This window comes from Ctenopharyngodon idella, chromosome 18 (genome assembly GCF_019924925.1).
Source record: "Ctenopharyngodon idella isolate HZGC_01 chromosome 18, HZGC01, whole genome shotgun sequence".
Lineage (NCBI taxonomy): Eukaryota > Metazoa > Chordata > Actinopteri > Cypriniformes > Xenocyprididae > Ctenopharyngodon > Ctenopharyngodon idella.
In genome coordinates, this window is record NC_067237.1 from 17,446,641 (window position 1) to 17,459,260 (window position 12,620).

General features: G+C 36.3%; 1 protein-coding gene across 6 annotated transcripts in view; it reads right to left on the reverse strand.

Moving 5' to 3' along the window:
- Nucleotides 1-12,620, reverse strand: part of b3gat1a (beta-1,3-glucuronyltransferase 1 (glucuronosyltransferase P) a) — an 84,052-nt gene that overhangs the window by 22,402 nt on the left and 49,030 nt on the right. For 4 of the 6 annotated variants that reach the window (XM_051869938.1, XM_051869936.1, XM_051869941.1 and 1 more), the window contains one exon: nucleotides 3,616-3,733. The gene's annotated coding sequence lies outside the window, so the exon portion shown is untranslated. Of the gene's footprint in view, nucleotides 1-532; nucleotides 698-722; nucleotides 1,139-3,615; nucleotides 3,734-12,620 lie in introns of those variants that run through there. The other 2 variants (XM_051869940.1, XM_051869939.1) reach the window with 2 other exon arrangements.

Sequence of the window (12,620 nt, forward strand, 5' to 3'; positions counted from 1 at the left end):
GGTGGATTATACAGAATCACAACATTAAAATTCATTTTTGGGGACATTATAACATTTAACGCCAAACATTCTGATCCAGCAATATCTAGTTTCACTTCAGCACATTTAAAAGTATCCTTAATATAAATCATGACTCCCCCTCCTCTTCGTGATGGTCTATCCTTTCTGTAACAGCTATAACCAGGAACATCAATCATGCATGTTGGTGTACTGGTAGACAACCAAGTTTCACTCAATGCTAAGAAGTCCATGTTTGAGTTCATAAGCAGATGCTCAACTTGATCCCTCTTTGATATAATACTTCGGATATTCAGGTGCCCCCCTAAAATACCCTTTGGTTTGAGTTTTGAATCCCAAATCACTCTGGCATGGTTTACAGTCTGAAATAATTGAAACTTTTTCTGTTTTTGTGCAGCATGGTTGATGGCTCCTTTTGTCTTTGAGCTTTCATAAAGTACCTGTTGTTTATTTGTTTGCTTTACTCCAGACAACACATTATATTGTTCACAGATAAGGGATGGTTTAGACTCACCAAAACTCTCTGAATCAAGGACAGGACTAATACAGAGCTCTGATGTTTCAAGCATGGACACATCCTGTAAGATATTCAAGGGTAGTTTGGCCAAACACCCAACATCTCCCAGCTTACACCCTGATAGTCCACTGATCTCTGCACCACAGTTTACACTGCAGCCTGGATTACACTCAGTCAATCCACTTACTTCTCTTGACATGCTGATGACTTTCTTTGCCTTGATGATGATTGTTTTGCCAGCAGTTAGAGTAAATAATGTGGTATCCTTGGCTGAAGAAGTTCAATTTTGGTCTATCAACCATGGACATGAGTTTGACCAATGTAGTCTGTGTTTCATTTCCAGTAGCACTGACACCAAAGCCACATGGACTTATCAGGAACCACAAACACAGCAGACATTTGCAACAAGACTCCCTCTTTCCAAAGTTTAAAATCCATCCTTGGCCGAAGATTTCTTTAGTGTTGATAAGAAATTGTTGAAAAATTCCAAATGAGCTAAAAAATGATTGTAAAAAAAGGTTAAACAAAGGGGCAAGTGTGGAGCCTAACAAACCACCCCTGCACTCGGCGGCCATCTTGGAACTGGTTTCAAAGCACTGAATGACTTCAAGCATTTCTGACTGTCTGTCAAAGTGTTTTACATTTTTTATTTATTTATTTTTCCATTTTTGAAATAAGTAAATAAATAACCATGACCCAGAGATCAGGAAAACCTGCTGTTAGCCGTTATGTCTGGAAGATTTGGACCATTTGAACACTTTTTTTTATTTATTTTTTTTATACATGAATATAATATATTTATTGAGCACAGACATATCAAAGCACAATGGCTGGCAGACATCTTCTTGTTCAAAGGAGAGAATTAAAGGAATAATTATTTTTTTTTTTTTAAGTTCTACTATAATTTATTTTAAATAAATAATGTTTCATATATTTTATAGGCTATATGACAAAAAATATTTGAGCGATACTTTGAGTTTATGAATAATTTTCTAAGGTGAATTTACTGAAAGACTACCATGAAAGCCAGTTAAGCAGGTTCATTAAATTCATTCACATTATGCACACATTCACTCTTAATGTTATGCCAAATATGCTGCAAACGATATTAACGATTATTACTGTAACGTACGAATTACAGTACATTAATAACGTGAATTATATCATTTCAATTCAAACCGACAAAAACTTAATTTAACATTTCTATCGTAAAACAGCTGTCAGATATTAAATATTTAGCTATATAGCCTGTCTTACCTTGACCGTTACAACAGAAGCTTCAATTCCCGCTTATTGGTTTCTTTGAAGAGTAAAGCCCGCCTTCTCTGATTTGATTGGCCATCTCAATCATTTTGACATTGACGAGCGCTGTATTAGACCGCTAACGGTGTAAACTGCAGAGGGCAGCCAAATTAGGCTATATATATATATTTTTTTTTTTACCATATCTGATTGTTACTTTGCTCAGAAACCGTCGCATATGCTCCACTTCGCTGTCAATCACAGAAGAGCTGAACAGAAACAGCCGTCATCGTCGTTTCATCGACTGAATAACGCTAACAAAGTTTTGATTGGTGACGACTCCAGTCAAGGTAAAGACGATTACATTTCGCGCAACAGTTGTACACTAAGCAAACATTCGTACTTTATTATTGATAGGCAAACATATGGTGCGTTCAAGTCATATCGGAAAGATATATTTACGAGTTGAACTCAAGTGTACGCCACCGCAAAGAAGTGGGAAACTCGGGATTTTCCCGAGTTTACGAGTTGGGAGCGTATTTAATATCTTCAGGCTTTTTTTATTTGCAACAAAATAAGCTAATTATTGCCTTCACAAAATATGACAGCATTGTAATATAACCATATACAATGTAACGATAAAGTTTACAGTGGTTTCATAAATTAAAAACATAAAAAGTAGAACACACCTTATGCACATTCATTGTTCTTAATTTTTTTTTTTAGAACTATAGTTTAAAAACCTTGCTGTATTTAGTTAAAAGAATGTACACCGCCATCTTGCTCCAACAAAAGTGACTGGAACGCACCGATGTCGTAGACACGACTTCCGAACTCGTAAATACGAACTTCCCAGGAGGACTTAAGCGCACCAAAATGGCGTGATCGCTAACAGGGCTGGGTAGGGTTAGTGGATATTAGGGGCTTTATCCCATACTAAAATTGGGTAATTGGTATTTTAATGTAAAGGAATTAATTAATTAAAGAATTAAAAGTGATTTAAGGGAATAAAGAAAAGAAAGACCATATTGTATTTGTGAAGTAATCTATTTAAACTTTTTGTAAATAATATATTTTTTAAAAGCATGCACACAGTATGCAACGCAAACGTTTCTTGCATAGTCATATTCATTTATGAACATGAATCATGTAATATCAATTTTCAACTCAAAACTGAAATTTGATTTTAAAAAGTTGAGTAATTTGCATCGCTGAACATTACTGCCGGTTGCTGAACATTTCTATCATAAAATATTAATATTGTCAAATATTAAATATTTAGCTATACTTAGATTTTACCAGGCGTTCTTTCTCTGTTAAAACTAAAGCATCGCGTTGGAATTCGCACTTGTCTTCTGTGAATGGTAAGCCCCGCCTTCTTTTATCTGATTGGCCATCACAATCATTTTGACATTGGCGAGCGCTGTGTTAGACCACTTAACTTTTAGTCATCGTAAAGGTGCGTTCACGACGTTGTAATTACCATAATTATGAGATTTCAACTTGTAAAAAGTGCTCACGTCCTCGTAGAGCTTGTAATTACAGCTTGTAAGATGGGAATTTTCTGATAACTCTTACCTGTACCACCGGACCTCTGCAGATTCATTTAGGCATCGATAGTGGTGCCACAGAAATGCATAAATCCCAGTTTGAGGATGTGAAAAGCTCCGAACAGAATGTCACATGTTGTCATCATCTTGAGAATACGGTAATTACGACATGACTTGAATGCAGCATAACAATACTTCTTCGTCCATTTGAGCTTTACGTGTTTGTTCCTGTACTACTACAAATTATAAATAAATAAACAAACAAACTTAATGTTATTAACTTCTCACCCTTAGTTAGAAACGGCGGATGGCCACGAGCGTGAGGTCCAGCTGTGACGGCCGCATGCTGGAGGTCATCCACCGCGCTGTTGGCTCCCAGAGCATCCCATGCTGCATTCCCAAGTTCCTAAAACATACAGACAGACACCTTTGATTCACAGACTGCAGATTCTGTCTGTTCATTTCAGAGAAGACATCCACAAGGTATAGTTGATGAGACCATTATTTTGTTGTTCATCTTCCACCTCCTGTCCAACTGTTACAGTGATGAATGTTTCTTGGTCCCAAATCACAATATTAATACCTAGTAAAGCAATCCAGACCTGATAAATGAATCTTTCTGCATTTGGAGCAGGCATTTGTTTGCTCTCACTCTCCCTTAATCTCAGTGGTAATATTTGCAATACAGGAACAGATGAATTAGCTGTCAGGTGCCCTTTGTGCCAAAGCTCTTTCTAAAAGAATAATAATTCTGTTATGAAACTGTTATCACTGAAACCCATCCAGACACACATATGAAAGCTGGGTATGATGATGATGATGCTGTGCCTTGAACCAAGCCTGTCTGTGTGTGTAGGCTGTAGCACAAGCTGGTTGACTGCAGTAGCGACAGTGTATTTTTAGCTTCTCTGGAGGCAGAAAAATTGAAGCGGAGAGAGAGTTGATTTTTTTGAGAGCAGCATAGCCCCTGTGTTTTTTTTCTTCTTTTTTTTCCCCCTGATATTAATCAGAAATATGGGGTTAGAAGTGCGTCTGGTTGAAAAACAACAGTATATCTGCATCAAAAGGATAAGTTATTAGTAGAAATAATATAATCTATAAAATAGACATATCAAAAGTTATCATTAAGGTCTTTATAGGGGTTTATATTGCAATAATGACTGACTGACTGTTCATTGTCCCACTTATTACATGATTACTTGGCAAATAAATAAATAAATGGACATTAAATATTGATATGAGTGAAATTAATTTATGATGTGAGATGAAAGAGACCGTGAGTGATATGAGACAGTATAGGAGAATGGTTGCCAGGGACGACGGACTAATATACAGTTTAGTGTCGTTGTGCAAAAATAATAATAGAAGAGTGCCACAGTTGGCTAATCCGAATCTTGTTTTCCAGAGAGCAGCAGTGAAGGTAAATCTAATAATAGTCATTCAAACAACTAGCCAAATCAAAACAATACAGTACATGTGCATTTGAGTATAATTTCAGACATCGTTGATCTGTTATTATTTTGTTCTTAGCTGCTACTGTCAGGTGATATATATTTAATCAGTTTATGCACACTTAACTGCGGTCCACCTTCTGTTGACAGATAGATTTATCAAGTCTAGGGACTGTCTCAGAATGCAAGTTAGTAAGTCTTCATCTCTCAGGCGGCTGTGGCGCAAGGCCCAAGCAATGTAATAGGCCTGTTTTACTGAAATAATGCTGTCCCCTGGAAGTCACAGGCAATCTCTGCACGCACAGATCAGGCACACCGTGTGTATATGCTGAATGTTTAATTCGGGGTTAGGGCACTGAAGTGACTCAAGAAGACAGAGAAAGGACAGGCGGGCATGACATTCACTGAATGTGTATGAACTCATCAGAGGAAGTCGAGCAAAAGGCACTTTTTATGAATAGGGTACAAAATAGTGTCTGTGCTTAAAGTGATAGTACTCAAATGAAAATTTAGAATAACAGACTTCAAAAATGAAATTTCTTTCATCGTTTACTAACCTGTATAACATATTTTTTAGAAATAGAGTGTTGGAGGAATGACGTCAAAACCCGGATAGCTAATTCGCCACTGGTTCCCTTGAGATTTTGCTATGAGTGAAATTAGGTCTGTGGTAAACTTAACTTGACGATACTTGGACGTTTTGTTTTATCATGTTGTGAACTGCACACTACATTCTTATTTAGTTACTTATAAGAAACATACCTTTTTTCAAAATAACATAACAGCTTCAAAAATGGCATTTTATTTATTTATTTATTTAATGGTGATATGGGTGTGTATTTACGTTTTAAAACAAAACATCCAATATCATAAAGTTATGTTTACCACAGGCCTTTTTATTACATTTTAACTATACACATGTACATACAGTTGCAAGAAAAAGTATGTGAACCACTTGCAGAATCTGTGAAAATGTTAATAATTTTAACAAAATAAGGGAGATAATGCAAAATGCATGTCATTTTTTATTTAGTATTGTCCTGAGTAAGATATTTTACATAAAAGATGTTTACATATAATCCACAAGACAAAAAAATTAATAGCTGAATTTATTAAAATAACCCCGTTCATAAATATGTGAACCATTGATTCTTAACACTGTGTGTGGTTACCTGGATGATCTACGACTGTTTTTTTGTTTTGTGATGGTTGTTCATGAGTTCCTTGTTTGTCCTGAGCAGTTAAACTGAGCTCTGTTCTTCAGAAAAATCCTCCAGGTCCTGCAGATTCTTTGGTTTTCCAGCATTTTTTGCATATTTGAACCCTTTCCAGCAGTGACTGAATGATTTTGAGATCCGTCTTTTCACACTGAGGACAACTGAGGGACTCAAACACAATTATTAAAAAAGGTTCAAACATTCACTGATGCTCCAGAAAAAAACATGATGCATTAATAGATGGGGGGTGAAAACATTTGGAATTTGAAGATCAAGGTAAATTGTATTTAATTTATCTTCCAGGAAACATGCAAGTATTTTCTGTTGCTTCCGAAGGGCAGTACTGAATGAAAAAAAATGATATTCAAGCGAAATAAGAAAAATTTGGACCTCTTCATCCTGTTCAAAAGTTTTCACCCCCCGACTCTTAATGCATCGTGTTTCCTACTGGAGCATCAGTGAATGTTTGAAAATCATTCAGTCACTGTTGTAAAGGGTTCAAATATGCAAAAATATATATATTTTTGTGCCTACAAAATGATTTACTTGTGTAAAGTGCCAAAAGAACAGGGCGAGAGTGCTAAATAACATGGTCTGAATCACAAACATCAGAATCAATCCCTGACAGGGTGGCCTTGACAACATTATGCGTCAGCCACACTTAACCAGCAGTAAACCGAACACCTGCAGGTGGATAACTACCGTCCCATTGTGATGAGAACCTGCCAAAATGGTTCTGGTCTCTCAGAGATGCTAGAGTCACTCACCTCAGTCAACCTCCCACTAAGTTTGTAAGCAGAAAATCTTGCGTAGTGTCCATCACTTACAAGAGGATTTGGAGTTACATGGCCCAGGGATTTTTAATCTCAGTAATGAAAGATGGAGTTGATAAAGCATCTTTTCATGAATGCTGATATTTCTACTGCGTCTCCCCTGAACGAGCTAATTGGAATGCACTCCCAGACCTGAGAACACGGAATCCAGCAGAACATATTAAAGCCCCGTCCGGCTCATTTTCTGTCCCTGCTTATATATTCACTCATTTCCTGACCGCTGCCCCCTGCTTTGTACGTGTCGCAGTAATGACTTAGAACGCTGCTAAGAAAGGTGGCCTGACAGGTCATTATTGATATTCACAAAGCCCATTTACCTGATGATCTCAGCAAAGATGAAGAGTGAAAAGTGCAAGCTTGACAACAGCAGTAACTGTCCTCCAAATTAACATATGAATCTATCTATCTATCTATTAGGGGTGTGACGAGATGCCACGTGCCACGAGATCTCGCGAGATTAAAATGTGACGAGATTTCTCGTCGAGGTGAAAAGCTGATGATGGAGTGTGAGGGTGAAATTAGGATAGAATATGCCAACGCTACGTCTACATTACGCCTCCGCTGTTGTTTGGCTTTTTATAGAAATAAATTTAATTTAATTCAGTTGGATAACGGTCACTTCAATCCCATCCAGCTCATCAAACATGAGCTGCAGAGTCATACATAGTACAGCAGGAATCAGAGTTCACTGATCACGTGACGAGAGTAAGTGACGAGATGACTGACAAGACCATGGCAGAGGGATTTGTTCCACAACAGAGCCTAAGCATCTGACAAAAATGTCTTATCTTGTAGAATGCACTTAGCACCACTGCTCCCTATTCACAGAGTACGCACGATCGCGAAATTGAAAGCGAAAGTAAAACGCGAGTGCGCATTCAAACGTGATTTCAAAACCCTGCATTTTGAAAGCGGCTCCCGGATGCATGCAAATATCTCCCAATATGAAAGCTATCTTAGGCTGGGCTGTGTAGTTGTCTCTTAGCTCTGTATTATGCTTGAAGGAAAATTTGGTCTCTATTTGCACTTTGAATATTGAGAGAGTACTTTGATTATGGTTGCACTTATTGTTACTTAATAGCTTAAGACTAAGAGAAAACTGTTCATTTTTATTTATACTGTTTTTATTCCTATGATCAATTTGTGGAAAGGAGTTTAGTTAGGAGGTCAAAAGCTGTAGAAGTTCATAAATCATGTACAGTTCTAAGGTCTGAAGAGATATGAAATCTATCTATCTATCTATCTATCTATCTATCTATCTATCTATCTATCTATCTATCCATCCATCCATCCATCTGGTGTATAATCTGGCAGATTGTCTATTTAATCAGATCTGTCTAATCAGACATTGTCATTTGAGAGAGTTGAGTGTGTGGTTATCTCTGTGTGTCTGAGTCTACAAATGGTTGAAGTTCTTGAACATTTAATCATAAGTCTTGGACATAGTGAACAGCTCCATCATGGCCCATAGTCAGCGCTATGTACACAGATTTACATCTCTGCATTTGTATGCACCGGCTCTAGACTGTGCTCTGCTCAGTGTTGTTAAATAACCTAATCAGCCAGAAGGAGATGGAGGGAATGCTATTCCCACTTTGATTTAAAGGGGAGTATTTTTCCAGTAAGGGTAAGTGAAGTAGGTCTAAGCCATTTGCACAGAGATAGATGTGATTGATGGTGAGAGTCCTGTCTTCAGCGTACTAGCTCAGCACTGACGAGAGATTCAGAGGCTAGCCTCAGGCTGGCCATGTCACATTGAGAACCAGCACCAAGACCTGCCCTCCTTCCACCATTCCATTTATTTTCAGTTTGCAGATTGTAATCTGAAGGGCCAGCCACAAAATTCAGGCTGAGGCCAGAGATAGCAGCAACTGGAATTGGTGCCTAGGCCGATGTGGATTAGTTACGATGGCTCTTGTGTTGATCTGAGATATTTATGAAGCCTATGAGCCACATTAATTAACCTTGTGTTTATTAAATTTTTATATGTATATTCCAGGGTTCAATACAAATTAAGCTCAAACAGCAGCATTTGTTGGTTACCACAAAAAATAATTTTGACTTTTCCCTTGCAAATCAAGGTTATAATTAGGCACTTGTTGCGCAGTGAAAGTAAATGTAGCCAATTTTAAAACATAAATGTGAAGCTTATACTTTTATTATTAAGTTTCCTGTTAAAACGTTTGTATTTGTACACAGAGTTCTTACGCAGTTTGGAAAGGTGCGTAATGGAGACAATAAAAAGATAATAAAAGAGATAATAGAGATAATAAAAATATCTGACTGATAGGAAAATGAATGTTAAAAATAAAAATATGACATGAAAACCTGTCTATGAAAATGTGATTAGAACAGTGTTTGATTATGATGCAGCAATGTTATTAATAAGGAAGCATCTAAAAGGAATAGCCGCTTGAGGTGAGTGACGCCAATAAACTGAAGCCCGTTCTATGACACATCTTATGATATTAATCAGATAACTTAGATACATAACATAGACGTAACATTACAACTTGTATTGGCACAAAGGGATGCAAATGCCAGTGAACTTTAAGTAACGCACTATAGCGAGAGTGTGAGAGAAAGAGAGAGTGAGAGAGCTTGCGCGCGCTTTCATGACAGCGCGCTAAATAACGGGTAAGGACGGAATTTACTGTAGATTTCTATGAAGTTCTCATTATAATGCCATGTTTATGACAGATCTGTGCTTTATTTTAATCACATTATTAAGTGATTTCATAAATCGACTGCGTGTTTTCGAAACCACGCGAATTATGCCATTGAACAAATATGACGAAAAATGCACTGCTGCATTATTATAACATCAGTATTTTTATTTTTATTTTTTAAAGAAATATCTTAAAGCAATATGACCGTCTCAAATAACTCAGTCAATAATCGGGCATTGCATTTGAGCATGAAACTAAACACTGATATGCAGCGCATTCAGCATCTTAATAAATGTTGATATCCCGACCCAACGCATCCTATATTAGATTAATCAGATGTAGCTATTACAGCTTTCATCTGCGAAAGGTTTGCGAATGCAAACGTGAGCTTGACCGAAAGTGTAACTCCGATTGTGCTTTAAAAAGTGTCACTAATATTTCAGCAATATTTTGGATTCATTTTGCACTTTCTGATCAACCAAAATGTTATTTTACAGTATGAAAATCACTGATGATTATTGCTAAATTAATTATGAATAGAATTGAATGGATATTTTCAGCACAAGATAAAAGCTTGGCGCTGCACAGCTTGCATTGAACTGTATTTTCATCTATCTTGTCAAAGTGAAACTAGGCATCACTACGTGACTTTGAGGCCATTCTCTCTCTTCTCACGTCTTTTGACGCATGCTGTGGAAAGCTAAACAATTGGAGCTCAGGGCGCCACCCAAAGTGATACTATAACCAATCAGGAGAAAAAAGAAAAAATACATTTCGATCATCGTTTAAATGATCGATCGTCGCTGTCACGGTCGAGTACTTGAGTACTCGATTGCTATTGCACATCCCTAGTATCATACAAGCAGAGTAATTTAATGGCAAAAGTTTAGTGATTATTTTGTGATTGTCGAACATGACTGAATGAATTCAAGGTGCCCATTTTCATTACATAAAACAGTTTGTCTTTACCATAAGCAAGTCTCTTTTGAACTCCACTAAACGAATGTTTACTTACAGACAGTACTTTGCTGTTTGGTGATTGTGCAACATCAAACTGCATTTACAGTGTCAAACCGATGTGCCAGAGGTGAATATATGCAGTTTTTGAAAAAAATTTCTGACAGAACAAGAAACTCACATACAACATAGTTTAAAAAAGGATTGATTTGAGGAAAACTTCAGCATCTTTAGGAAAAAAATAGTTTGATTTATTGCCATATAGCTGATTCTCTTTCTTGTCTCTGCTAATTAGACTTCTTTAAAGTAAATCTGCCAGCTTTTCACATGAGACTTCTGGAAGACTTTTGTGGTCCAAAATGCAGATCAAAGTCTAACGTGCAACTAAATTTTTTATTTAACTGCAGAAACCTTTGCTCCATTTTCATTTAGAAATGACTGTCATTTAAAATAATGGTGTGGTTGAAATACAGTTTATTGAACTTAAAGCATGAGAGGGAAAACAGCTCTGTTTACCATTGATTTACCATTGTTCATGTGAAAGAAATACAGTATGTAGAGTAATATACCATTACAAATCCTTTTCATTATGATCATGCTGTAAATAGACACAATATCAATACACACGTACTGTATCTTAACCTTTGAAGAATACTTTATGAAGTGGGCTGTCTGTGTAACCATGTTAAAAGGTTAGTTCACCCAAAAATGAAAATTCTGTCATTAATTACTGACCCTCATGTCGTTTCAAACCTGTAAGACCTTCGTTCATCTTCGGAACACAAATTAAGATATTTTTGATGAAATTCGAGAGGTTTTTTGTCCCCCATAGAAAGCAACATAATTACCACATTCAAGCTCCAGTAAAGTAATAAAGACATCATTAAAATATCCCACATGACTGCAGTGGTTCAACCTTAATGTTATGAAGAGTAATGATTAATGATGCCAATAATGAGTCGGCGTTCTGACATAGAACCTGGAAGCGCTGGACATAAACAGCATAAGAGAATGACACAGAAGAGAAGAAAGTGTTGAATAAAGTCTTTTATTTTGTTTCATTTTTGCACACAAAAAGTGCTCTCATCGCTTACATCTACTTTCTCGTCTACTTTTCTGGAGCTTGAATGTGGTAATTATGTTGCTTTCTATGGGGGATAAAAAAAACCTCTCGGATTTTATCAAAAATATCTTAATTTGTGTTCCGAAGATGAACGAAGGTCTTACGGGTTTGAAACGACATTAGGGTGAGAACTTAATGACAGAATTTTCATTTTTGGGTGAACTAACCCTTTAATAGCCTTCCAGCACTGATCTTCAGTTCACTGATCACAGCATTTTTAGTTGCTAACTCAAAAGTTAATCATACTGGGGGAGAAAGCAAAGAGTGGAGGCCGTCTAATGAGGTATGTTGAGGAATTTTCCCTCTTGGGACTCTTCTGAGTCACAGCTTCCAATAATATACATGGACATGCTGGAAAAATAAATTCAGAATTATGAATTTGATCTTTGCTAATTAAACCATAGGGAAATCACCTGGGGTTGAAAAGTTGTTTTTTGTGAGTTTTTTACCCCATGGATAGAGACTAATTGGTGTAGATTTTAATAAGGAGTGAGTGGATAGGTGAATGTTCATATCTGAAACTAGGCCAGGTGTAACATTTTTTCTTTTAATGCCATTCATTAATAAACTAAAGGAAAAAATAACTCAGAAATGAAAATTTATTTACTCATCCTCAAGAGGAAGACTTGTAATGTACTTTAATGGTGTTTTTTATGCATTTTATTTATATAGCGTACATATGTTTTTCATCTTTTATTTATTTATTTATTGGGGGAGTTTATGGAAATGTTTTTCTTTCTTTTAAATTTTTTTTTTTTCCATAGAAGAAATTAAGTCATACATATTTTTAACGACAAATTAATTTGCTGAAAAAGTGTCTGGATTTGTTATTTACCCATGTGTCATGGTGATGATAAACTTTATTATTTTTCTACAATATATCTACACTACCTTTCAAAAATATGTTTTGAAAGAAATTATTTTTTTACTCAGCAAGGAAGCATTTAATTTGACAGTAAAGCCATTATAATGTTACAAAAGATTTCTATGATTTCTACGTAAATTAATTTTCCTGTTTGCGTGAACTATTCCTTTTACATTCC